General features: G+C 35.9%; 1 protein-coding gene across 19 annotated transcripts in view; it reads left to right on the top strand.

Annotated features, from left to right (window-relative positions):
* BBS9 (Bardet-Biedl syndrome 9) overlaps window positions 1-23,993 on the top strand; it is a 622,708-nt gene that overhangs the window by 354,452 nt on the left and 244,263 nt on the right. The window contains exons 22-23 of one of the 19 annotated variants that reach the window (XR_004321418.1): window positions 8,207-8,285; window positions 12,588-12,685. The exons of 17 other annotated variants lie outside the window; for them this stretch is intronic. The gene's annotated coding sequence lies outside the window, so the exon portion shown is untranslated. The remainder of the gene's footprint in view (window positions 1-8,206; window positions 8,286-12,587; window positions 12,686-23,993) is intronic. One more of the 19 variants, XR_004321419.1, reaches the window with a different exon arrangement.

The following is a 23,993-nucleotide window of genomic DNA, read 5'->3' as shown; positions in this document are numbered from 1 at the left end:
TTGATGGCTCATGAAGTCAGTTCATAGAAAGATGTGAGGAGCATTGAGGATAAACTGTACTTCTTTTAGAGGTGATTTCAGGTTAAAATATACTTTAATCATTATCTCTTGGAATTAAAAATTTATTTATTTTATAAATCTTTACTGAGTACTTATTGTGGGCCTATTACCATACTAGAGTCTAGTTGTACAGTGGTGAACAAAATAGATAAAGAATCTGTCTTGATAAAGCAACCATCCCAGTGGGGAAGGAAAGCAATACACAAACACAAAAAAGGTAATTACAAACTATAAATGATATGAAGGCAGTAAGCAGGGTAGTGTGGTAAAGAGTAACCAGCAGGGGAAGAGAGACTGGGGAAACCTTCCTGAGGAGGAGTCATCTGCAGTGAGACTGGGAAGATGGGAAGGAGCCATCTGTGTGAAGATGCCCTTGCTGGGGTTGGGGGTGAGAGTAGGGGTAGCAGTAGGCATTCCAGAAAGAGGCAAAGGATTCGAAGGAAATAGGAAAGAAGGCCAAGGTGACGGGAGAATAACAGGAGATGGGGTTGGCAAAATGGGCAGGAGCAAGATCACAGAGGAGGCCTTGTTTCAGAGTTTTGGTATTACTAGAAATGACAATCCTTGAAATAGGACATTTTTTATGAACTTGTTATCTCTTAGACCAAATGAAAGGTGGCAGTCCTAACCTTGAACAGCCAACTTGCATTCATAATCTGGAGTAATTGTGAGCAGAAGCCAGCAGCATGTTGAAAAAGCACTTTATTGTATTCAAAGGCCTGAGACCACTCAGTTATCAGGCATTTATCACTTGAAAGTGGAGGAGCAGAAAAGTTTAAAAGGCTGTGGCAATAACATTTGAGAAAATGAATAATTTAAAGTGAATTAAATCATGAATAATGAATTGTAAAAAAAGAATCCTCACTTGTGATTAGAGATTCGTAATTTTAATTTTACGGCAAAATATAGTTGGCTGCCATGCATTCCTAACTCACTTCATCTCAGTACAATTAGGCCCAACACATTAGTGCCTTGATGTGCAGACTTACGACTGGCTTCTTGTGTCGAAACCATTAAATTTTAATGTATTCAGCTTAAGCGTAAGTGGTCACAGATGATTCATAACTCTGCTCCCTGCTTTTGGTGAAAATGATCGTCAGCAAGAGAATTGTCCCCAGTGGCCACACTTACCTTCGTAGCTGATTTCCTAAACATTTTAGTGTCCGTGGGAGACCAGAAATAAACATTGCATAGCTGATGGGTAAAGCACAATGATAATTGCTCTGAAACCACAGGATGTTTGATGATGATAAAGTAGAACTCTGGAACTCTTGACAATTTCTTTTTTGATTCCTGGTGTCAGGAGGGTGCAAGTGATATAAGCTGCCCTTTAAGAATGGAGTTAGCCAACCATGAGGTTTTTTTTTTTTTCTTCTTTAAGAAATGAATGCCAAGAATTGCCCACGGTATTATGACCTCATCATTTGGCTGTAGGGCATAGAAGCAGGATGAACCAGCAGCTTGCCTAACTGAAGCTTTAGACAACAGCTTAACCCAATAAAAAATAGTGTTATGGCTTGGGCGTAGGAGATTTACCAGCCTGGTAATTGAATGCTCACCTGACCCAACCATTATCGAGGTACTGAGACATCTCACCCAATATGCTGCTAGCTGAATTTATGTTTCTTGTGCAGCCCTTGTAGGTGCCTGTGATCTGATGATGTCGCTCCAGAGCTGAAGTCCTGATGGCCTTCACAGTAAACTCCCAGTTATCTGCTCACGAGTCCCTTCATGATCTGGCTTCTGTGTCTCCAACCCCTCCACTCACACTTGGCACTTAGGTAGCTACCATTCTGACCCCCTACATGCTCCCATAAGGAAGCATATTTTTCCTTGTCTTCAGGTCTCCGTTGTCCCCAGGCACACAACTCCTTCACTTGGGATTCCCATCTTATCTATTCCAGCTTGCTGACTCTTGTGGTCTTTTGCAACTCACATATTGTCTGAGACCATTCCTGCCTCTTCCCCACTCCTAATACCCATCTCTGCCTGAGTCATGGCTTCACCCCTGTTTGCCCATTGTACCCTCTATGGGGTTGCATTGTATTATAGAGATCAGCATCCCCTAACCCAAACCCACTTTGGGCTCCTTGAGGATAGAGGATGTCTTTTGTGTCTTTGGTATCCCTAGCTGTTAGAACAGGGTCTTCACATGTTAGACTCTTGGTACTGGGTGGATTGGTGTATAGAGTATATCTCTTTCCTGAAATGCTGTAGAACAACTGGCTTTTCTCCAAACCAGTCTGGGTAGCATACTGGATTGTTCTTGGTAGTAACAAGATAACCAGACTTACTTCAGTCTCTTCATCACATTAGAAACAATTTGACTGCTTCCCTTTCTAAAAAAAAGACATGTTTACAACCCCTTTGCTTAATGAAGGAGCATGGTTCAAACTTGCTGTAACTCTGAAATCCTCATGAAACTCATTCATTAACTATTATGAGATTAGCCACACCTGGGTATAGGCTTTGATTCATGTGCTCTGAGAACTGCTTTTACCCAAGCAAAGTCAAAATAAAAGTGCTGCTACCTGCTTTCCCCTCCCCTATTCATTGTAGCTTCAGTGCATGTACCACTGAAGTCAGTCTGTCTTGTTAAATAAAGCAGTAGTATTTTAGGATTAGAAGTAAAATCTAAAAGTCTCCATTTTAATATTCAAGGCCACTGTATATCTAATACCATCCCAGAAAGATAGATGTTTATCCTTAAGTGTCTCTAGGGATAGGCTGCCAGAGTCCTCTCAGTTATGTGTTCCATTATCTCACCAGTCTTCTCATCAGGAAGGTTTTTTCCCTTAATGTCTAACTTTAATCCTTTCTTTTGCAATTTAAACTAATTTACTTTTGTCCTGGCTTCAGTGGAAATAAAAAATAACTCACCAGCACCCACTCACCCTTATTTGTAATTGAAGATATCTGACTTCTTCCAGGCAGCTCTTTCTAGTGGTAAACAGACCCAGTTTTTCGTTTTTCTCCTTTTGCCATTTCTTGGAGACTCTTTGTTTTAAAACTTTCGTTATTCTTAGTGCAGCAGGTATTAGGAACTGTACATTTCAATTCTGTCATTTTAATCCTGCAGTTTATTTTTTCAGTCTACCAATTTCTGTAAATTTAGTAAGCCACTTGACACATTGAAAAAGATTCAGTGGACACCACTGTGAAGTGCTTTAGAGTTATGGAATTATTCCTCTTTCAAAGTGATCTGCTACCATTGTCCAGTACCCTCTCTTCTCCGTTTTTATACTTAAGGGTGAAATGTTTTTCTTGTCTTATTTCTTGCTTCTTCATGCATACATTTCATGCAGCCACAACTATAATGTTTCTGGGTCCCAGGTCTACTCACTGCTCTACCAGGATAGCTCAGGGGATGGAGGGAAGAGGAAAGGAGACAGTATTCTTGTTTCCTCTTGCCATTCTCAGATCCTAGAGGCACTAGCCACTACAGTTGGCAGAAGCTACAAATTTCCAGCTCATGGAACACTGATCTTTTGGGGAAACTGAGATAAGAATTTGGGAATAATATGAAAAGGAAGATGAGCTGGAAACTAAAAATACAACTGTGTCTACTACCTAAAAATGGAACTTTTCCCTAAAAATTAGAGAGGAGATAACGATACGTGTGAATGAGAATGCAGTTGAATTAAACAGTAAGACATGAGAGAAGAGGAAGCAGAGCAGGAAGAAAATAGGTGTGATTAAGTATGAAGCAGAAAAAAAATGCTTTAATTTGTGATTCCCCAAACAGGAAAATACCATGGTAAGGTCTCAGTACAATTCAAAAAGTAAACAAGTATAACGTTCCAGTAATAAGAAGAACTGTGACTCAATTTTATAATATAAGTATGATAAGACTTTCTGCTGATGGCTCTGCTGTTAATTCAGTGACTCCTCATAGACATGTTAACAGCAACTGCCTATACTTTGTGGAAAGATAGTTGTTATTAATTTGACTGCTTAACAATTCTACATAGTCTGAGTCTTTAGGAATAATCCTTGACTATAAACAGAGATGCTATTGAGATTATGTAACTTCAAAGTAACATCAAAGTCAAAGTAGGAATAAAGCAATATTATATTTTCTTCTGTTAATGAAAGATTAATATTAATGATACTGTCTCACCTGTGTCGATATCATATAGGGCATTTCAATGAACATCTAACTGGCCCTTAAATTTACCCTTGAAAATCAAAGGAAGAAATTGATGTGCATGACTAGTGAACTGAATATTAAGTCTCTATAGTATGCAATAGAGGATAATAAACATTATTAGTAATCACTTTGGAGGATTCCTTAAGGAGAGATTTCTTTTTAAATACACATGTCTGTTATTTAGGACTATTTAAAATTAACTACAGCTACTCAAAAAGAAATGAAATATTCCTTTCTCTTGCTTCTCTGAAAAGGTACCATTTGACCAAAGTTTCAATCTGCAGAAAGACAGAATGCCATCTTCCTCTCAAATGAAATTAATTGATTTCCACTAAATCAAGTGTGTACCCTGTTACAAGGCACAGCCCTGTATCCTAAACTAAACTTGAAACATCTAACCTACAAAAACTTAAAAAGCCTAATGTCTTGGAAATGTAGTGATAGGAACCATAGAAATGAGAAAGGAGACATTCTTTTTTTTTGTATATATTATATATGTGTGTGTATATATATAATTGAAGTATAGTCAGTTTACAATGTGTCAATTTCTTCTTCTTTATTTTTTTTCATTTACATATTCTTTTTCACAATAAGTTACTACGTGATATTGAATATAGTTCCCTGTGCTATACACTATAAACTTGTTATTTATCTATTTTATATATATTAGTTAGTATCTGCAAATATTGAACCCCCAATTTATCCCTTCCCACCCCCTTTCCCTGCCATAACCATAAGTCTGTTTTCTATGTCCATGAGTCTGTTTCTATTTTGCAAATAAGTTCACTTGTCTCTTTTTTTAGATTCCACATATAAGTGATATCATACGGTATTTTTCTTTCTCTTTCTTGCTTACTTCACTTAGAATGACAGTCTCCAGTTCTATCCATATTGCTGCAAATGGGATTATTTTATTCTTTTTATGGCTGAGTAGTATTCCATTGTATAAATATACCACAGCTTCTTTATCCAGTCATCTGTCGATGGACATTTAGATTGTTTCCGTATCTTGGCTATTGTGAATAGTGCTTCTGTGAACATTGGGGCACAGGTATCTTTTCAAATTAAGGTCCCTCTGGATATATGCCCAGGAGTGGGATTGCTGGATCATATGGTAAGTCTATTTTTAGCCTTTTGAGGAATCTCTATACTATCTTCCATAATGGCTGCACCAAACTACATTCCCAGAAACAGTGTAGGAGGGTTTTCTTTTTTCCACACCCTCTCTAGCATTTATCGTTTGTGGACTTTTGAATGACGGCCATTCTGACTGGTGTGAAGTGACACCTCACTGTAGTTTTGATTTGCATTTCTCTGATAATTAGCGATATTGAGCATTTTTTCATGTGCCTACTGGCCATTTGTATGTCTTCACTGGAGAATTGCTTGTTTAGATCTTCTGCCCATTTTTGGATTGGATTGCTTGTTTTTTTTTGTTATTAAATTGTATGAGCTGTTTATGAAATTCTGGAAATTAAGCCCTTATCAGCCTCATCTTTTGCAAATATTTTTTCCCATTCCATAGGTTGTCCTTCTGTTTTGCTTATGGTTTCCTTTGCTGTGCAAAAGCTTGTAAGTTTAATTAGGTCCCATTTGTTTATTTTTGCTTTTAGTTTTATTTCCTGGGTAGACTGCTGAACTTTTGTGGAAAAATGTGTTACAGCTCAGTGTTATAGCTTGGTGTTACAGCTCAGTTGTGACAGCAACCTGGATCCGGGTGAGAGACCAAGCAGCACCCGGAGAGTTGGAGAACTCAGGTTTATTACGCCAGTGGGCCCAGAGGAGTTAACACTCCAAGCTCTGGACCCCATCTGTAGGTTTACACAGGCCTTTATAGGCTGCCAGTTTACACATACAACATCATATGCAAATAAAGTATAACAAAAATTGACCAACTAAGAACAAGCTTTGTAGAAATAGACCAATCAGGAGGGAGAGAAATAACCAATCAGGAGTGAGGGAAATAACCAATCAGGAGTGAGCTCAGGGAACCAATAGAATTTTAGGGGTAAGCAAGCTGTTTCAGAGGCAAAAAGTGAGCTAGAGCCTCTGGGCCAGGGAACTGGATGGTGCTGGCAGTAGAGTAGTGGCCCTGCTTGGGGGTCCTACTGGTCTTTTTATGGGGCTTCCTGCCTCACTAAGAGAACATTGCTAAGATTTATGCCAGATAGAGAGGAGACATTCTTAATATTTTTACACAACAAAAATATGCCCTTTTTGGTGCCATGTTGTTGACGTAATGGAAAGCATGAATAAAAGTGTGATTATTATTATGGAGTGTATTTTTTGATTTACATCAGTAAGGCCTAGGCAATTGCAATGGATCTTAGATGTGTAAATCAGAAATACTATCAAAATAGAGCTCCAGATGTGTGGTGTCATCTTTAGTGTCAAAATGACAAGTTTAAATCAATACTCAAATAATTTGCAAGTATATATATATACTTACCTAGATTTAGGCTGTCAGATTTTAAGGCATCTATAGACTTTATTTCAATTTTAAACCAAGGTAAAGACCACTGGAACCTGAAATCCAACAGATTTATTGTTAGGATTAGTAATAGTTGTTTCCTTTTAATTCATTGTCACCCTATAGCTGTCATCCTAAGAGACTGCTTTTAAAGAATTTGCAATCATCACAAACTTAGGAGGTCAAATCTCTGTGGAAAAAGTCATTCTATTTGAGTTGATTCTGACATTATTCTGATTTGAAATCAAGGCATTGATTAGAAAATTGAATTTTGATAACATTTTTACTGTCTATTTTACAAAAACCCTCTATCTTAGGAGAGAGACAGTGTGGTGCTTTTGTGTCAAAGAAATAGTGTGTATTTTGGGACTCTTATCCAGCACTTTAAAAGCAACTTTATATTTTAGTTTAGTGTAAAATTGATTCTCATGTGAATAACTCAATCTTCTATGCCTATTGAGTTGCACGTACGGTTTCAGTTTAGCTGCAGTGCATACTGTAAATGATGGCGAAGGGAAGGAATGTCTGAGTAGGAGTGCAATATAATATCTGTGCCAATCTGCATTTGGTGCTAAAGCAGAGTCAGGAGATGCAAAGTAAGAGCTTCTTTGAACAATGTGGGCCTTATTGCATGATTGGAGTGTCTGAGAAAGAAGCTAGCTTAAAACTTCAGATCTCAGTATGTTGTTGCCAATTAGACCAAATACTTACTGGAACTTATGCTTTATTCATTTTAGCTTTGAAAGATTTAAAAAAAATCTTGCCTGGAATTCATTAATTTAAAAAATATATTTTATTTTGTCACTGTGTCCTACTTAAAGATAAAGATTTTGTTCTTTTAAGTTGTCTCCTCTCTTCGTTTTACTGGCAAATGAGAGAGGGAGGGAGGGAGAGGACAAGGGAAGGAGAGAGAGAGAAAGAAAGAGAGAGAGATGTTTTTATGCTTACATTACCATAGTGTAACTTATCTGCTATAGTTCTAGCCTTATACTATTCACCCTGCGTCCCTGTATCATATTTGTAACTCTCACCTCAGACATTTTAATATTGGAAGGCATTTTAATATAAGGCAAGCAACATATAATTAGTTGGAAGTGATGTGTTTTTGGAGCATGATAGATGGAGGCAGGCCAGCATAGATTTGTATTCTTGTCTACCACTTATTTGCCACGTGATTTTGAGCAAGTAACTTAACCCTCTGAGCCTGTCTCCTCAACTGATACGATAGTACCATTGTGAAGACTGATTGAGATAGTGTATGGAAGACAGCACAGAACCTGGCCCACAAGAAATGCTCAATTCATGATGATTTTTTTCTTTTATTATGATTATTATGATTGAAAATGATTTATTCCTTTTTGCATCAGATGTTCTAAAAACTGCCATGGAAGATTACATAAAGAAATTCTTGGCTGTTACACTAAAACCCTGATCAATTTCTTCTGGAAAAGAGGTGAAAATGTAATGTGTGCTCATACTATGATGAGAATAACAATCTCACAAATATTTCTATGTTGCCTTACCAGGCATTTGAGATTGAAAGCAGATCCAGCCTGTTTCTCCAAAAACTGAACTCATTGCTGGGAGATAATCTCTCTTTTTGAGGTAAAGAATGATTTGTATTGATTTTTTGGAACTAACACTTAGGAATCTCTGGCTGTAGACCTGCAGTGTAGATATAACATCAGAAGGAAATATTTGTGTTGTGTGATGGGTGAGGCTACGTGGAGAAGTGGAAAAAGCTAAAAGGTTGGTGTTGGGTGATCCTGTTTAAATCCAGATTCTACCAAGTAATTATATATCATTTGCTCCAGTGTCGTTTCTATAATGATGACTGTAATGCCTAATTTACAAAAATATTGAAATATCAAAAAAGATAACATGCATAAAGTACCTTAACCTTGTATCTGGCTCTTAGTAGATGCTCTATAAATCCTCTTGTCCTCTGCCCTTCCTACTGTATTTGAAATAGTTCCATGTAGAAAGACCTCTGTTTTTACCACTTGCCCTGCTTTCTAGTCTCTCTAACTTTGAGTCATTTCTGACCCACTACGTATGCCTATTTGGTCTGAGGAAGCCTGATCTTGTCACATAAGTTGCCTAGTAGAGTTTCAGGAAAATATGACTTAAAGACAAATAGGCTAGTACCTTGGTGAGCTGTCAGAAAATGCATCAGTACCACCTAATGACTTTCTCCTTACTAAATCTGTTACAGTCAACAAAATGATGCTAGTCAGTAGTTTATTTTCTTCTGTTCTTTCTTTTGATCCCTGTCTTTTTTATTTTTTGCATGATGCATTAAGATAGCAGAAATTGTTTTAAATTCTATATTTAATTCAGAGCTGCCAGGTTGTGGGTATTCTCTTGCCAGTGAAGGAGAAAGACATGCATGCCATCACTAAAGTTTTAACAGCCCATCCTCAGGGCTGACTTGGAGACTTGGATAGCAACCAGAATTCAACTAGGGTTGAAAGCAGAGCCCAGATCAATATAAAGCATTAAGGCTATCAGCTCCCCAGATGACGTATCTGTTGTAAATATGATTCTAAAATATAGCTATTTATAAATTAGAACACTTCTTAGACAGCAGTTACAGAGTGTTTGTTTATATAGGCAAAAGGTGGGAAGTGGAAGGGACTGTGTCCCAGGATGTGACTTGTATCGCTTATTTATTATTGGGAAAAAACACAGGGAGTGTGGTCTGCAGATAACATCTGGACCAGTTTTATCTTCAGATGTCTATTTAGGTTTGTTTCCTTTAAACATTGAGTCTGTTGATTTCTGCCTTATGGGTCACAGACTCCACTTTATGCTTCACCTGTTCATATATATATAGAGACACAATATTGATACACACTGATGAGAAGGATTGGTTCTCATTATTGCTAAGATGTTGGCATAATGTTAGATTGGTGATGAATAAATGCTACAGATAAGCAGTAATGTTTTTTTGAAAAAGATGTCTACACTTTGCTAATTTTGAGAGATCTTACATTGCAATATATATGTATGTGTGTGCATCTCTCTCTCTATGTATTATACATCTGTAATATATACATGTATATATATTGTGTGTATATATGCATGTGTGTGTGTGTATATATAATATATATATTTAAATTCTAATGACAAGTTATTTCCTGGAAGAGAGTAAATTTTGAGTGTAACATCAGTCTTAAAGTTTCCATTTAATAAAGAGAGCCAAATATTTCTAATAAGGACCTCCTCAAAAAAATTAAAGAGAAGTTGCTCTGTTGTTTTATTTATTTCAAAGTAGTATCTATGATTTGGAAGGTATAGAGAAAAGAATTAGTGTCTTTCAAATTTAAACACTTGTTTGCTATTTTTATAGCTCTGGTTATTATCAAAATGCTATCTTTTTTTTTAAACAAGGTGAATTAGTGAGTCATTACTGTATGTATACAGTACATTTTTGCCAAAAAGCTATAAAATACATATGTTATTAATATAAAGACAAAACTTTCAAATGAAAGATTCTAAATTGGCTTAAAATTTCATTGAAGAAGAATGTACATTTGACAAATTAGAGACACATTTTTCCAAAGAAAATTACAAGAACAAATATTAGATCCTTTATGTTAAGAATATAAACAGCTACAATTTAAGAACATAAGAAAAATGAAGAACTTAATTTCCCCAGGTTGTAAGTTCCTCCCAGGTGGTGATACAGTAGGATAGTAAGGGCTATAAAGGGAAGAGAAGACAGAAATGCTACTCAGGTTCTGCTACCCTTCAGAATGGAAGCCTGATGTAGATTTAATTAGATGTGTGTTACTTAAGGGATCTCTAAATCAGATCCAGTTGGTTCTTTATTAAGTACTTAGGATGAACCTACCTGAGACCACACCTTTATGCTTTTTCTTTCCATCTGATGATACAGTGCTCTTTATTTGACCTGAAAATATGTAAATTCATCCCCTCTCCCACCAGCATTCAAACTCAGCTGAGTCTCTCCCTTTCTTCTGTTGTAAATACGTACATTTACTATTACGTATATTTCCCTGGATCCCAGGACTCTCAGTAGCTGTTGCCATTTCTTTCTCCTTTCAAAGTCAAACTTTTCTGAAATCATCTCCTTTGTTATCTTTCTCAGCCTTGAGCAGCATTTGATGCTGTTGGCCATTACTCACTCCTTGAAGTAATTTTTCCCACAAGTTTCATGGCACTGCTCTTTCCTGGTTGTCTCATCTCATTGGCTGCTCCTCAGCCTGCTTTTTGAGCTTCTCTTCCTTTACTTGGCCTGAAAAGTTGATATTCCTTCAGGTTCTGTGTTTGGCTCTCTTCTCACTTACTGGCTAATTTTAATTTCTGTCACTAGTTACTTTCCATATGCTGATGCCTTCCAGACTTGTATCCTCACCACATTCTCCCAAGCTCTAGATCCACATATCCAACCTTTTTGGCCTTCTCCACTTAAATGTGACATATGCACCTTAAGCTCAACATTTCAGAAACTGAAGCCATCATCTTCCACATTCCACCCTACCCCAAGCCTACTTCTCTTTGTATTTCATATCTCAGAATTATACTACCACCTAGATAGCTGCCCAAACTAGAATACATTTAATGCATAAAATCTCATCTCAAACCATTTCTCTCTATCTCCATTGACACTGGCTTACTCCAGGCCATCACTATTACTACATTTGTCTTGTTGCAGCAGCCTGTTCTCTTTTCCTCTTTCTTCTTCAGTACTCTTTTTTAAAATTTCATTTCAGACCATGTAGAAAGAAACCCCTTGGCTTAAATCTTAACTTCAGTGGCTTCCATAGTTTCTAGGATTAAGTCCAAATTCCTCACCATAGTAACAGGCCCTTCATCACCTCATGATCTCATCATTGCCTTCTTTTCTAACCTTGTCTCCCATTCCATTACATGAACAAGCTGGATTTTTCTCTTTACTCTAAACATTTGGACATAGTCTTGTCTTTGGAGTGCCTATCTCTTCCTGCCTTACTACTTTTGCCCAGTTTCCAGCTGACCTTCACATCTCAGCTTGCATGATATCTCCTCCAGAAGCTCTGACATCCTCACTTCCTTTCGTTCACTAAATCAAGGTTTTGTGTTTCTGCTGTGTACCCTTATGGCTTACCCTTACTATAGCTGTTTTCCTAGTGTATTAGAATTGCCTTTTTACTCTCAGCTTTCCCCTCTAGACTGTAAATTCCTTAAGGTTAAAGATGTTGAAACTTCTGGTTCCCAGAATATAGTGTATGCTTGAAAAGTATTTCTTGAACTTAATGTATAAATGAATTATTATGACTGTTCCTTACTATTTCCATGGTGGTTTTGCCAATATCATCATGTATCATATATTCCCTCAGTTTCAGAATCTCTCTTCTAATTTCATATGAGAACTTAACTTCAAAACATGTTGAACAGTATATATACTGTTAAGTAAAAAAGTAAAATGTAGAATAGTATTATGGTAATCTTCCCTTAAGGTAAGAAGGAAGGTATATAAGAAAATATACCTGTGTCTGCTCATTTGTGCAAAACAAATACAGGAAGGATAAACCAGGAACTAAAGAGATTGGTTACCTATAGGGAGTGAATGGTAAAGGGGTAGAAAGAAGTGGGGAACTGGGAACGTGATAGCAGGGATGAGGAGGGACAAATTATTTTCCAAGAACTCCCTTTGTATATTACCTTGACTACTGGAACCAGAGTAACCTTTAATATACTCACTCTCTGAAAATAACTAGAACCCAAAATGTCATACAAAATATAGCAGATGAGCCTAACTCTATTGTGAATTAATAGCTATCTGCACTGCAGAGAGTGGGAAAGAAAAGCACTAACCTGGGTAATTTTGGATAAGTATTTTGTCTGAATATTGTGAAGCTAAGAGCAATTACAGTACTCAAGTTTGTATTTCTTGAACAGGTATGGATTGTCAATTCCGAAACTGCTGTATATGTGTACGAAGTTAAACAAAGAGATTATGGTAGGGGGAATCCTGTAGTATTGGACTGAAATCACAGGTAGTAGTATGAACTCACGGTTTTTACTATATATCTGTTTATAAACCTATATACAGATACACGGATACAAAAATAAAACAGATCTGTGTGTGCACAAGCACGTGTGCATGTGTTTAGTATGCATAATATTCCCTGCTGTGTTTGCTGAGAAGGCCTGAAAGCGATGACATAGTGGCAGGAGTAAGCATTCCTAGTGCCTAGGTTTTGGTTACCATCTTTAATAAAAGGAACAAGGCTAATTATGTAGGTAATACATGCTTATCTTAAAAAGTAGCTTTATCTGCTTTATCTTCTGCTTTCTTTCTCTGTCATAAGTATTGTCCTGCTTGTGGAAAAGCATTTCTCAAGATTCAAAGTAAATCCAAATGCAAGAGATTTTTACATTAAAAATAAACAGTACTAGCCCTTTCATCTCCAAGACAAAAACATCTAAATTTCTAAAACTTGAACAACAACCAAAAAAAGAACCAATGCTCCTTAGGGAAGTAGTTGATTCCAGACCAGAGGCAAGAAAACACAAGATGAGCCTGGAGTATCTTATGCCAGAAAGCCTGAAAACATGTTTAAAAGACAGAGAAACCAGCCTCAAGGAGCTCCAACAGCCAAAGCTGGAACAATTTTGAGCAACAAAGTAAATAATGATAGTATTGGATTGTAACCCACAGAATAAGTATCCATGAACCCATATTGACATAAATACATAATTGAATAAATAAATGGAGGGAAAGGGACAGCTCTTCCTTACAGTAAAATTCTATTTAATAAATGTAGAAGGAGTGAGGGAAATACAAAATCACCATGAGGCAAACAAAACAATAATAGTTATTTCAGATGAGATCCACCAGTGGATGCTAACATTGATGGGAGAAAGCTTGAAGAGAAACAGGGTATTTGCATATCTCTAAGATATAACCTCCCCCAATATTTTTATTTATTAGATAGGGGGAAATATTACTTTACAGCAGAGAAAACTTGTAGATACCATCTTAACCAAATGATCACAGTTAATGTCACTTGCAATAAGACCTATCTATCAACATCATGTACCTCCAATATGAGGCACTGAGAAGTGCACTTCTATGGTTTTCTTGACAAACTTTCATTGAGCAATAAAAGGAATGAATTGCTGATTCACAGAGAACATAGATAAATCTCAAAAGCATTATGTTGAGCAAAAGAAGGTTGGCACAAAAAAGTATGTACTGTGTGATTCATTTATACAAAGTTAAAAAAAAAAAAGAAAAAATAGTCAAAACTAGTATATAGTGATAGAAATCTGAACCATGTTTGCCCCTGGATATGGAAAGTAAGGAGACTGGAAAGATCAAGAGGGAACTTTCTAAGTTGAGAGAAGTGTTCTGTGTTGATTGAGGTAGTGATTACATGGATGGAAACTACTGCCAAAATTTACCAAACTATGCACAAGATCTATGCATTCTGTTTTATGTCTCAATTTACAATGTGATAAATGAGAACAATTATGAAATATTACTGAAATACACGAAGAAGACATGAAAAATTGGAAATATATACCATACTCTTGGATACAGAAACTCAATGTATAAAGATGTCAGTTCTCCTTAAGTTAATTTGTTAATTTAGTGTGCTTTCTCTCCTCAAAATAATATCAGATTTTTCTTCCTTCCCATCCTTGGAGCCAAACAAATTGATCATAAAGTTTATTTGAAATAATAAACAAGCAAAAAATAATAAACAATAAAACTAGAAAAACGCTAAAAAAGAAGAGCCAAAGAAGAAGGGACTAGCCCTACCAAACAATAAAATATATTTTGTAACTAGAAGTGTAATATTGGAACATGAATAAACAATAGACTAATGCAACAAATTTAACTGCATATTGAAGTTGAGTGTACCTTAAGATGGCATCTCAAATTCTAAACTGAGTTTTGAAACAGTGAAACTGTGTAACTATGGAAGAAAAAATAAAATATAACTTCCTCTATAACCTGGGATTGGAGGAAATTTTCCTAATTATGACACCAAATCCAAAAGCAATATGCCAACAAACAAGAAAAAATAAATGATCATTTGTAGATACATAAGATACATTTAATATTAAACATTTATTCATAATAAAAGCTTTTAGCAAACTAGAAATAGAAGGAACTTTTAGCTGTTTTTTTCAGTAAGACCTTATCAACGAAATTCACTAGTGGCATTACTGATGGATTTGTTCTACTTTATTTTTTTATCGCTCATATACTCTGGTAGAGGTGGTAGTGAACAGTAAAATGGTCAAGATGCCAGTAGCCTAGAAGTAGAAAAAAGCCACGTGTGAGAGCAGTAACTCCTAAATAGTTGAAGATTGGCTATGCAGTTGTTCCCACATTACATGTGCAATGCTATCTGCACCTAGCTTGAGGTCTTTAGTGCTAGCATTTGTAGTGATGATGATGTCCTTTACTGGTTTCAGATGGTTTACTCGTAGAATATTAAAGCAGAAACGGGCCGTGAAGACTGTCTACTCCAAATCTTCCACTGTGCACGCAAGGTTCCAGTACCCAGAGGCTTGCCTGGTATCACAAAGATGTTTAGCAGTGAGCTGTGATCAGAACCCAGGTCTCCAAATACCTGATCACATGCTTCCCCTGCCTACACCACGTTGTCTTTTCTTTTACAATCATAAAACCCCAGCATGTAATTGGGAAACTTTTTTCAAATAGTAATTATAAGAAGTTAATTTCGAATCTAACCTTTAAGTTCCAGTTTTTGTTGCAACCTTTGCTTCTTGCTTCCTACCAACCCTTTGTTAATGGTGTGTGGCACATACCTAAATAGTGTTTACTATGTGCCAGGCACTTTTCTAAGCACCTTACGCATATTAAAGCATTTATTCCTTATTCTCAATGAAGTAGGTACAATTTCAGAGAAGAAAACAAGAACCAGAGAACTGAAAGAATTCATTCAGTGTCACATACTTGTTTAGAAGTCTGGTCAACTAATTGTATAAGATCCTGGGAGCACAGGCAGGAAGATTTTTGGCTGATACCTTTTTTTCTTTTCCTGCCGTCTTTGGTGACAGAGCCAGAGATCCTCTGGGACCACACAAGTAACCCTAGTAATTTCTGGTATAGGGAAGAATATCTATTGTACTGGGAGTCATAGAGAATACATAGTTTTACTAGGGGTTATAGTTTGGTGGAAAGACTATTTAAAAAGAAAACTTGAAAGAACATTTTTGAACTATCTTTTTCTTTTCTTTAGGCAGTGAATTGATTGTTATTTTCAAATTTAAAATATGCAGGTTTTAAACACCATTTCTTGAAGTTACAGCTTGGGTTTGTTTCCTACTCTTAATTAAAAAGAAATGATCTCTATTCAAAAATGGGTTGCTTATCTGGCTTCTCTTGTTGTATAACCTTATCTGACTTGAACAGGGCTGGTGATAGGATGATTAACCACTCTGAACTCTAGGACTTCAGGCTGGTAAATATTTGTCTTTTAAAAAAATGAAATTATTTAAAAAAATAGATATTCCAACCTCTCCCAAGTAGAGGAGGACAGAGAAGAATTGATGCTACATGCTCTCTGTTGGCTCAGTCTTCGTTTCAACTTTTTAGAAGGTGAATAAGAGTGGTGCTCTTGTGCCTGGATTCAATCACGTTGCATGAAACAGTTCCTCAGTATGTCGAAAGCCTTAAAGGAATGTCCCCTTTCTAAAAAGTCTTAAAGCTTGATTCTAACTTTCTGACATATCTTTGCCCTGTCACTTTTTTAGTGTCATTATTTGTAATAATTTTGTATTATTATGGTGCTTTCACATAAGTTATCATGTTTGATTTTCACATCAACCCTGAAATAAGGAGGGAAGCTATTACCACACTATATAGAGAAAACTGAAGCTTAGCAATTTCAAGCATTTTGCCCAAGGTTGCAGAGCCAGGGTGGGACAGAGCTGGTAGGAGGTATGAGTAAGTTGGCCTCCTGACTCTGACGTCCATTCTCCCCTACCATGCCAGACAGCTCCCAAACAAGATGTCCTCCAGGTCCCAGCAATAATAATAATTGTTCAGCTGTGGCCTGGTGTGGAGCAAGACAGTGCCAGGGATTGCTTCTTTCTTTCACAGGTCGATAGTTGTCTGCTTGTGCTAGCTCTTTAAGACTGTTTTTGCACTTCTCTGCGTGTTTCTCTTTTGGTGAAAAACTCTGCTAAAATACTGTAGTCTAGTTTTGGCAAGTACTAGAAGACAAGCCAGAAATCATAAAGGAAGTAGAGTATGTTACTACTTACCTTGCACAATCTCTTGTGCTACAGCCTGCAACAAAATATTACAGGGTTTCAGGTAGGAATTTCTGTTTTTATGTTGCATTGCCTTTTAGGAAGAACTCATCATAGCCATGTTCTGAGATTCATGAGCTGTTAAAATCTATTCCCTATCAATATATAAGCTTTCATATTTCCTACATCTGGGACAAAGGGAAATGGTATAGTCTTCCATCTGGATTCAGAGTATACTTAGCAAAGAAAAAGCATATGCAAGATCTAGTATGAAGCATTGGAGTAAAGCCTGGAGGAAGTATGCATTAAAAGTAACAAAACATGAAAATCCTCAGTGTTCAAAGGAAGGAATTCAGCCCGGCTTTAGGTCACCACCTTTTGCAGACTCTGCTTTCCCACCAGTCTGCAGGGCGTCTGTTTCTCCAGGTTCAGGGTACTCAAGCTCGCTCTTTGGCCCTAAGTCCTAACAGCTTGAAAATCTTAGTGTTAGGTATTCCTATTTGAAATCCCTAATAAAAGTGGGAAATTTTTGAGGGGCCATCTTTTTCAGTGTTTAGCTTGGAACTCATCCTGTCCTTCAGGGGCCTCCAAAGACTAACCACTTCATTCTCTGAAACACTTCATTATGAGCTGAAAAGAAGCCAGGACAAAAGACCCTATTCTCTCTGAGATGGAACAGGACAGTATGTTTGTCTTGTTCCTAACATGCACAAGTCACCAAACTATTCACCATCTCAAATTGGTTTTATTTATTTGTGTCATGCAAGTGAAATTTATTTTCTAAACTGTTAAGAGTTTGAATATATTTATTACACTCTTTGGAAGTTTTGGCCCCAGCCTTGTCCTGAAGCACTGAGGTTTGTTTCCCATCAATTTGAGCTTCAAACATAAAAGAGTTTCAACAGTGGCAGGGATGTTACCTGTCATTTTAATGATTGAGTGAAGAGAAGTTAAATTATGAGATGGCCTGGACAACAACCAGACTTCAGAATCCTTTTCAATAGAGTGTTAGTGAGCTGCCCAGTACTCTTGATGGTGGTTTTAAAAAAAAAAATAAAATGTCAGCCAAGCTTTTTAAGACAGATTAGAGAATTACCCAATTCCCTCAACCTCTTCACTCTAAGGCAAATGTTTGTTTAAAATTTTAAAACTAAGCAGTTTATGTACAACTGGATGAGTTTCATTCATTTGGGACACAACAACAGCAACCAGAAAGTTAGTCCATAGTGTTTGTTTTGTAGCTGTTGTATTCTTAATGAAGAGCATTCTTTTGTGTGTCAGTACTCAAAATTGAAATACCAGAAATGCAGTAAAACTTAATTGCTATCGGTTTTTAATTAATTTATTTCTTGTATATATATATATATATATACATATATATATACACGTATATATATATGTATATATATATATACACACTTTAAATTATAGTCATTTTACAATGTTATGTTAATTTCTGGTGTATAGCATAAATGCTTCAGTCATACATGAACATACTATATTCATTTTAATATTCTTTTAACTAATTTATTTCTGATTTAAAATAAAAGTCGCTAACATTTTTTAGCTATCTTTGTATGCCTGGCATGTCTTTATGTAGATTATCTTATTTAATCTTTTCAAAAATCCCAAAGTAAGTACAATTATTCCCCTACTTTTTAGGTGACTAAATAGAGGCTTCCATTGATTAGGTTCTTTGCCTAAGACCACACAATTGTGCAGCTGGAACTGAAGCCCCAAGAGTCTAACTACAGATGGCTTTCTGTTATGAAGCTCAGTTCATGCAGATAATGTGGTCAATTGATGACAGGTCTACTGGGTGATCACTTGAGAACATAAAGCTAATCATGTGGCATTGGCCAGAAGTTGAAAAACTTGACAATTTTTTAACATGTGTATTTAGCATCCACATAATATAATTGTAGGCACTTTAGAAGTAAGTTCGTGGAAGTAGGTAGAAATGAAGTTGGGGAGTAATCAAGAAGTAAGAAAGACTACTTTTTTGTATCCTAAATGATTGCTATTCATTATGTTCCCAGATGAGACTGTTTTTCTTTTTTAAGTGGTGGATACCTATATGCTGTTCATAAGAGACCAGAGAAAACATCAAAGAATCCCACAAGAGACTGAAACAGAGTGTCCTGGGAAGTTGTCATTGAGGGGAAAATTTTTATGGATAAAACTGGCAGATGAGGGTTATTCATTTGTCTCTTCTAGAAATAGCTGGAAGAGGTGCAGCAGAAATCATTCCAATTCAAACATATAGGGGGATGGATTCAACCAGGATGCTAAGATAATTTTGGACTTTTTCAGTCTTATAGGCTAAGGGTTTCCATGAATGTTGTTGAGACCCATGATTCAGTAACTTGGAGGGTTAGAGGTTTCACACCCTCTGCATTGTTACCTATATCATTCAGGATAGAACCTTTGGAAAAAGTAAAGATTTTTTAAAAAAATATTGGTGAGTAACCATACCAAGTGGTTTTATACCTACAGCTAGTCACTGATCACAGTCTTCAAAGAAAACGTTTATCTACTATTTACTGAAAGTTGTGTGTGTGTGAGAAGGATGGTTTCTTTAATTCTAAAATGACCACTTTGGGCCAAGATATTTTGTACTCATATTTGGGAGAAAGACTATAAGCACATTAGTTTCAAAAAAAAGTAGTTTTGCTGGTAGAACTAAATGATAGTAAGTTCTTCTCACTAGCAAAATGGAAGTTCACTGTATGCCCCAAGTCTTTATTTTTATAAACATCATGTCCTGAGCACATTAAGCCCATTTTCTTGTACATAAAAAGCCACTTTACCTCAGCCTTGCCTTGTTCCCGTAAAAACAGGTTTGTTTTATGGCCTGTTTGGCTTTATCTTTACCTGACAATAGATATCAAATAAAGAACCAATTGTTGTAACTTACTCAGACTTTTGCTAGATATACTTACCTGAACAGCCTTCAGTAGTAACGAACAGGGCCCAGCTGATAAATGACTGGTTTTGTTTTCATGAAAGTTAGGAGAAGTATCACCTGCCAGGAGGGTTTATCTTTGAGTTTTGGGACAGAAGTGTTTACTGGCTCCAGAATGATGACAGTCATTAACATTTAAGTTCTATTCTAACCTTTCCAGCATCACTTATATGATCCCATTTTATCCTTACAGGGTTTTTAGAAAATAAAAGCCTCAGTATACATAGCATATACTGTTTCAGTTTTTCACTCACATGAATTTAAACACACACCCACAATTTCCAGAAATATTCACTATCAATTTCTTATTAGATTAGTGTACTCATTTTTTCTTTTCATATTTCTCTTTTTGTTATTCTCTGGACAGTTTTTCTTCCAGCCTTTGTGAAACATTGCGATTATTTTTTCAGACTCTCTAGCAAGGAAATATCCTTTTTGGCTACTCAAGTGACATATATTACACATAAGCATTTAGCATGGCTGACAAATAATAGATGCTCAGTGTTGACTTCTTTTCCTCCTCTTCCCTCCCTCTTTTTGTTTTTGTTTTGGTCTTTTGGTTAATGGAGTGGGGATCAGCCCACATTTGATAGATAGTTCAAAACAATAAGTAGATAATCTCTCTGTCCATCCATCTATCCATCTATCTGTCCTTGGTCCTAGATTCCCTCTCCATATAGAGTTTTCTCCTTTGATCCTTGATATTCATTCAGTTTCTCTGATTTTCTTATGCATGTATTTTGTATTTATTTATTTACTGAATAAACATGTACAGAAAACCCTAATTGTTCTCGTGATCATGCTTAATCATGGAAGATACAAACCAGAGTAAGACAAAATCCTTAGTCTGGTGCAGGAGATGCACAATTAAGGTTGTCAAACCATGTGTGAAGTGCTCTCATAGAAGATATACAGAGGACATACAGTGGATTTGAGAGCTAAGGCCTGACTCTGGTCTTAGGGTGGGAGGAAATTTTACAGAAGATGTGGCCTGGAGAGGCCAAATGATGAAAACAAAGACTTAGAGGCACGCTCTTGGTTGGGTTTGTATCGTAGCTCCAGCACTAACTAGATGTGTGACCTTGGGTAAATGATTTAACCCCTGTAAGCCTCAGTTTTCTCCTCTGTAAAGTTGGAATAATAAAAGCATTACCTTGTAAGAGTCTTACCAGAATTAAATATTATTATATGTAATTCACTTAGAATACCAATTGCCTCTTAAAAGCACTTGATAAATTGTTGTCATTATTATTACTTCTATAATTACTACCATAGCTGTTTTTATTATTCTTTAAACTGCTTCATGAAGAACATGAATTTAAAGGAAATTAGGGGAGGGCATTAATGGCAGAGGACATAATTTAAATGAGAGCGAACGAGTATGGAAAATCAGGGCCTATTCAGGAAACTACCTTAAAGATCTTTAGAGTGATAGTTGTGTAAAAGAGCGTATACAGATGCTGTAACCCTGATTCCTAGACATTTAGATTTTTAAAAAAATTATTGTAAATACTTCTGTGTTAAACATCTGCATGAAGATGTTATATGCATCTTTGATTACTGCCTTAGAGCAAGGGCCTAGAATTGAAAAACCTGCTCCTGCTTCCTTCTTGCTCTCCAGTAAGTGCTTCTTGATTTAAAGTTCACCTATGACTTTTTGCTGCCTCCTTGACATCAATGATTATCACTGCTTTTCATCTTTGTTGATATCAAAAGTGGAAACTAGAATTTTAATTGTGTATCTGTGGTTACTCTTAATGTTGTATTTAAAAAATATTTTTTGCTATTTTTTATTTTGATTTTATAATAATTTGCACTATTTCTAATGTTTATTAGCTTATTATACTTTTTCTCCTGTGAATTACTTCTTCATGCTTTCCTATGTTTCTGTCAATCAGAATATCTCCTTTTATTATTGATTTGAAGAATATTTTGTATCTAAAAGAAATTAACTCATTTTCTTTAATACATGTGAAAAATATTTTTTCTGAGGTTTTGGTTTTGTTTTGAATTTTGCTTAAGGTAATTTGTTTGGATTTTTTAAAAACATGACTTCCTTTAGGTAGTCATGTCTATTCATTTTTTGCTTCATTGATTCCAAATATTTTTTCTTTTATCTTTTTATGTTTTTATATTGAGCTATTTTAGCCATCTGAAATTTATTTGATGTATCTATCTAACTTTAAGTTTCTAAAAAATATGTAACCCCTAATTCCAGCACAATTTATTAATTAATACACCATTTTACACTAATTTGAAATACACTTGTAAAACATACTAAATATTTTTATATAAATGGAACTATCCTAGGTATTTCTGTGCTATTTCATTTTCTTCTCCATCTATTCTGACATGGATAGAAATGCTGTTGTAATTGTCATAACAATTATTATTATAATGTTAATGTTATAAATATTAAAGCTATAGTAACTTTTTAAATTGGTGAAACAAATTCCCAATTAGTTATTCATTATTTCCTGGTTCTTCTCAACAATTATTTGTTGTTATGAACTAAACATCATATTCTTAAGTTAAAATACTCCTTTGAGATTTAGAGTGAAATTTTTTTTTTTAATATTCTTGGTTCATTCTTTTTTTTTAAATCTTTTTTTTAACTTTTTTTAATTGAGTTATAGTCATTTTACAATGTTGTGTCAAATTCCAGTGTAGAGCACAATTTTTCACTTATACATGAACATACATACATTCATTGTCACTTTTTTTTTTTCGCTGTGAGCTACCACAGGATCTTTATATATTTCCCTGTGCTATACAATGTAATCTTGTTTATCTTGTCTGCATTTTGAAATCCCAGTGTCTCCCTTCCCACCCTCCGCCCCCTTGGTGACCACAAGTTTGTACTCTATGTCTGAGTCTGTTTCTGTTTTGTATTTATGTTTTTGTTTTTGTTTTTTTTTTTAGATTCCACATATGAGTGATCTCATATGGTATTTTTCTTTCTCTTTCTGGCTTACTTCACTTAGAATGACATTCTCCAGGAGCATCCATGTTGCTGCAAATGGCGTTATGTTGTCGGTTTTTATGGCTGAGTAGTATTCCATTGTATAAATATACCACATCTTCTCTATCCAGTCATCTGTTGATGGACATTTAGGCTGTTTCCATGTCTTGGCTATTGTAAATAGTGCTTCTATGAACACTGGGGTGCAGGTGTCTTTTTGAAGTAGGGTTCCTTCTGGATATATGCCCAAGAGTGGGATTCCTGGGTCAATAGCTAAGTCTATTCCTAGTCTTTTGAGGAATCTCCACACTGTTTTCCACAGTGGCTGCACCAAACTGCATTCCCACCAGCAGTGTAGGAGGGTTCCCCTTTTCTCCAGCATTTGTCATTTGTAGACTTTTGAATGATGGCCATTCTGACTGGTAGAGTGAAATTTCATTAAGATTTAAAGTCAATTTTGTGGGCAATTGATATCTTTTTTATACTGAATCTTACTATATTTTTGTCCATCTATTCAGACATGTTATGATTGTCTATAAACATTTAGTTCTATACCTATAGGCCTTGGCATTTCTTTTTTAAGTTTTTTCCTAGTTATTTTATTTTTACTGTTTAAAAAAAATTTAATATCCTTTTGAATATAATAATTCCTCCATTATATTTTCTAACTGATCTCCAGAATATATAAACAGCTCATACGACTCAGTAAGAAAAAAATAAACAACCCAATCCAAAAATGGGCAGAAGACCTAAACAAACAATTCTCCAAGGAAGACATACAAATGATCAAAAGGCACATGAAAAAATGCTCAGTATCACTAATTATCAGAGAAATGCAAATCAAAACTACAATGAGGTATCACCTCACACCAGTCAGAATGGCCGTCATTCAAAAATCCACAAATGACAAATGCTGGAGAGGCTGTGGAGAAAGGGGAACCCTCCTACACTGCTGGTGGGAATGCAGTTTGGTGCAGCCACTATGGAAAACAGTGTGGAGATTCCTCAAAAGACTAGGAATAGACTTACCATATGACCCAGGAATCCCACTCCTGGGCTTATATCCAGAAGGAACCCTACTTCAGGATGACGCCTGCACCCCAATGTTCATAGCAGCATTATTTACAATAGCCAAGACATG

Source organism: Camelus ferus, chromosome 7, assembly GCF_009834535.1.
Source record: "Camelus ferus isolate YT-003-E chromosome 7, BCGSAC_Cfer_1.0, whole genome shotgun sequence".
Taxonomy (NCBI): Eukaryota; Metazoa; Chordata; class Mammalia; order Artiodactyla; family Camelidae; genus Camelus; species Camelus ferus.
This window is presented reverse-complemented; position numbering and strand designations above follow the sequence as displayed.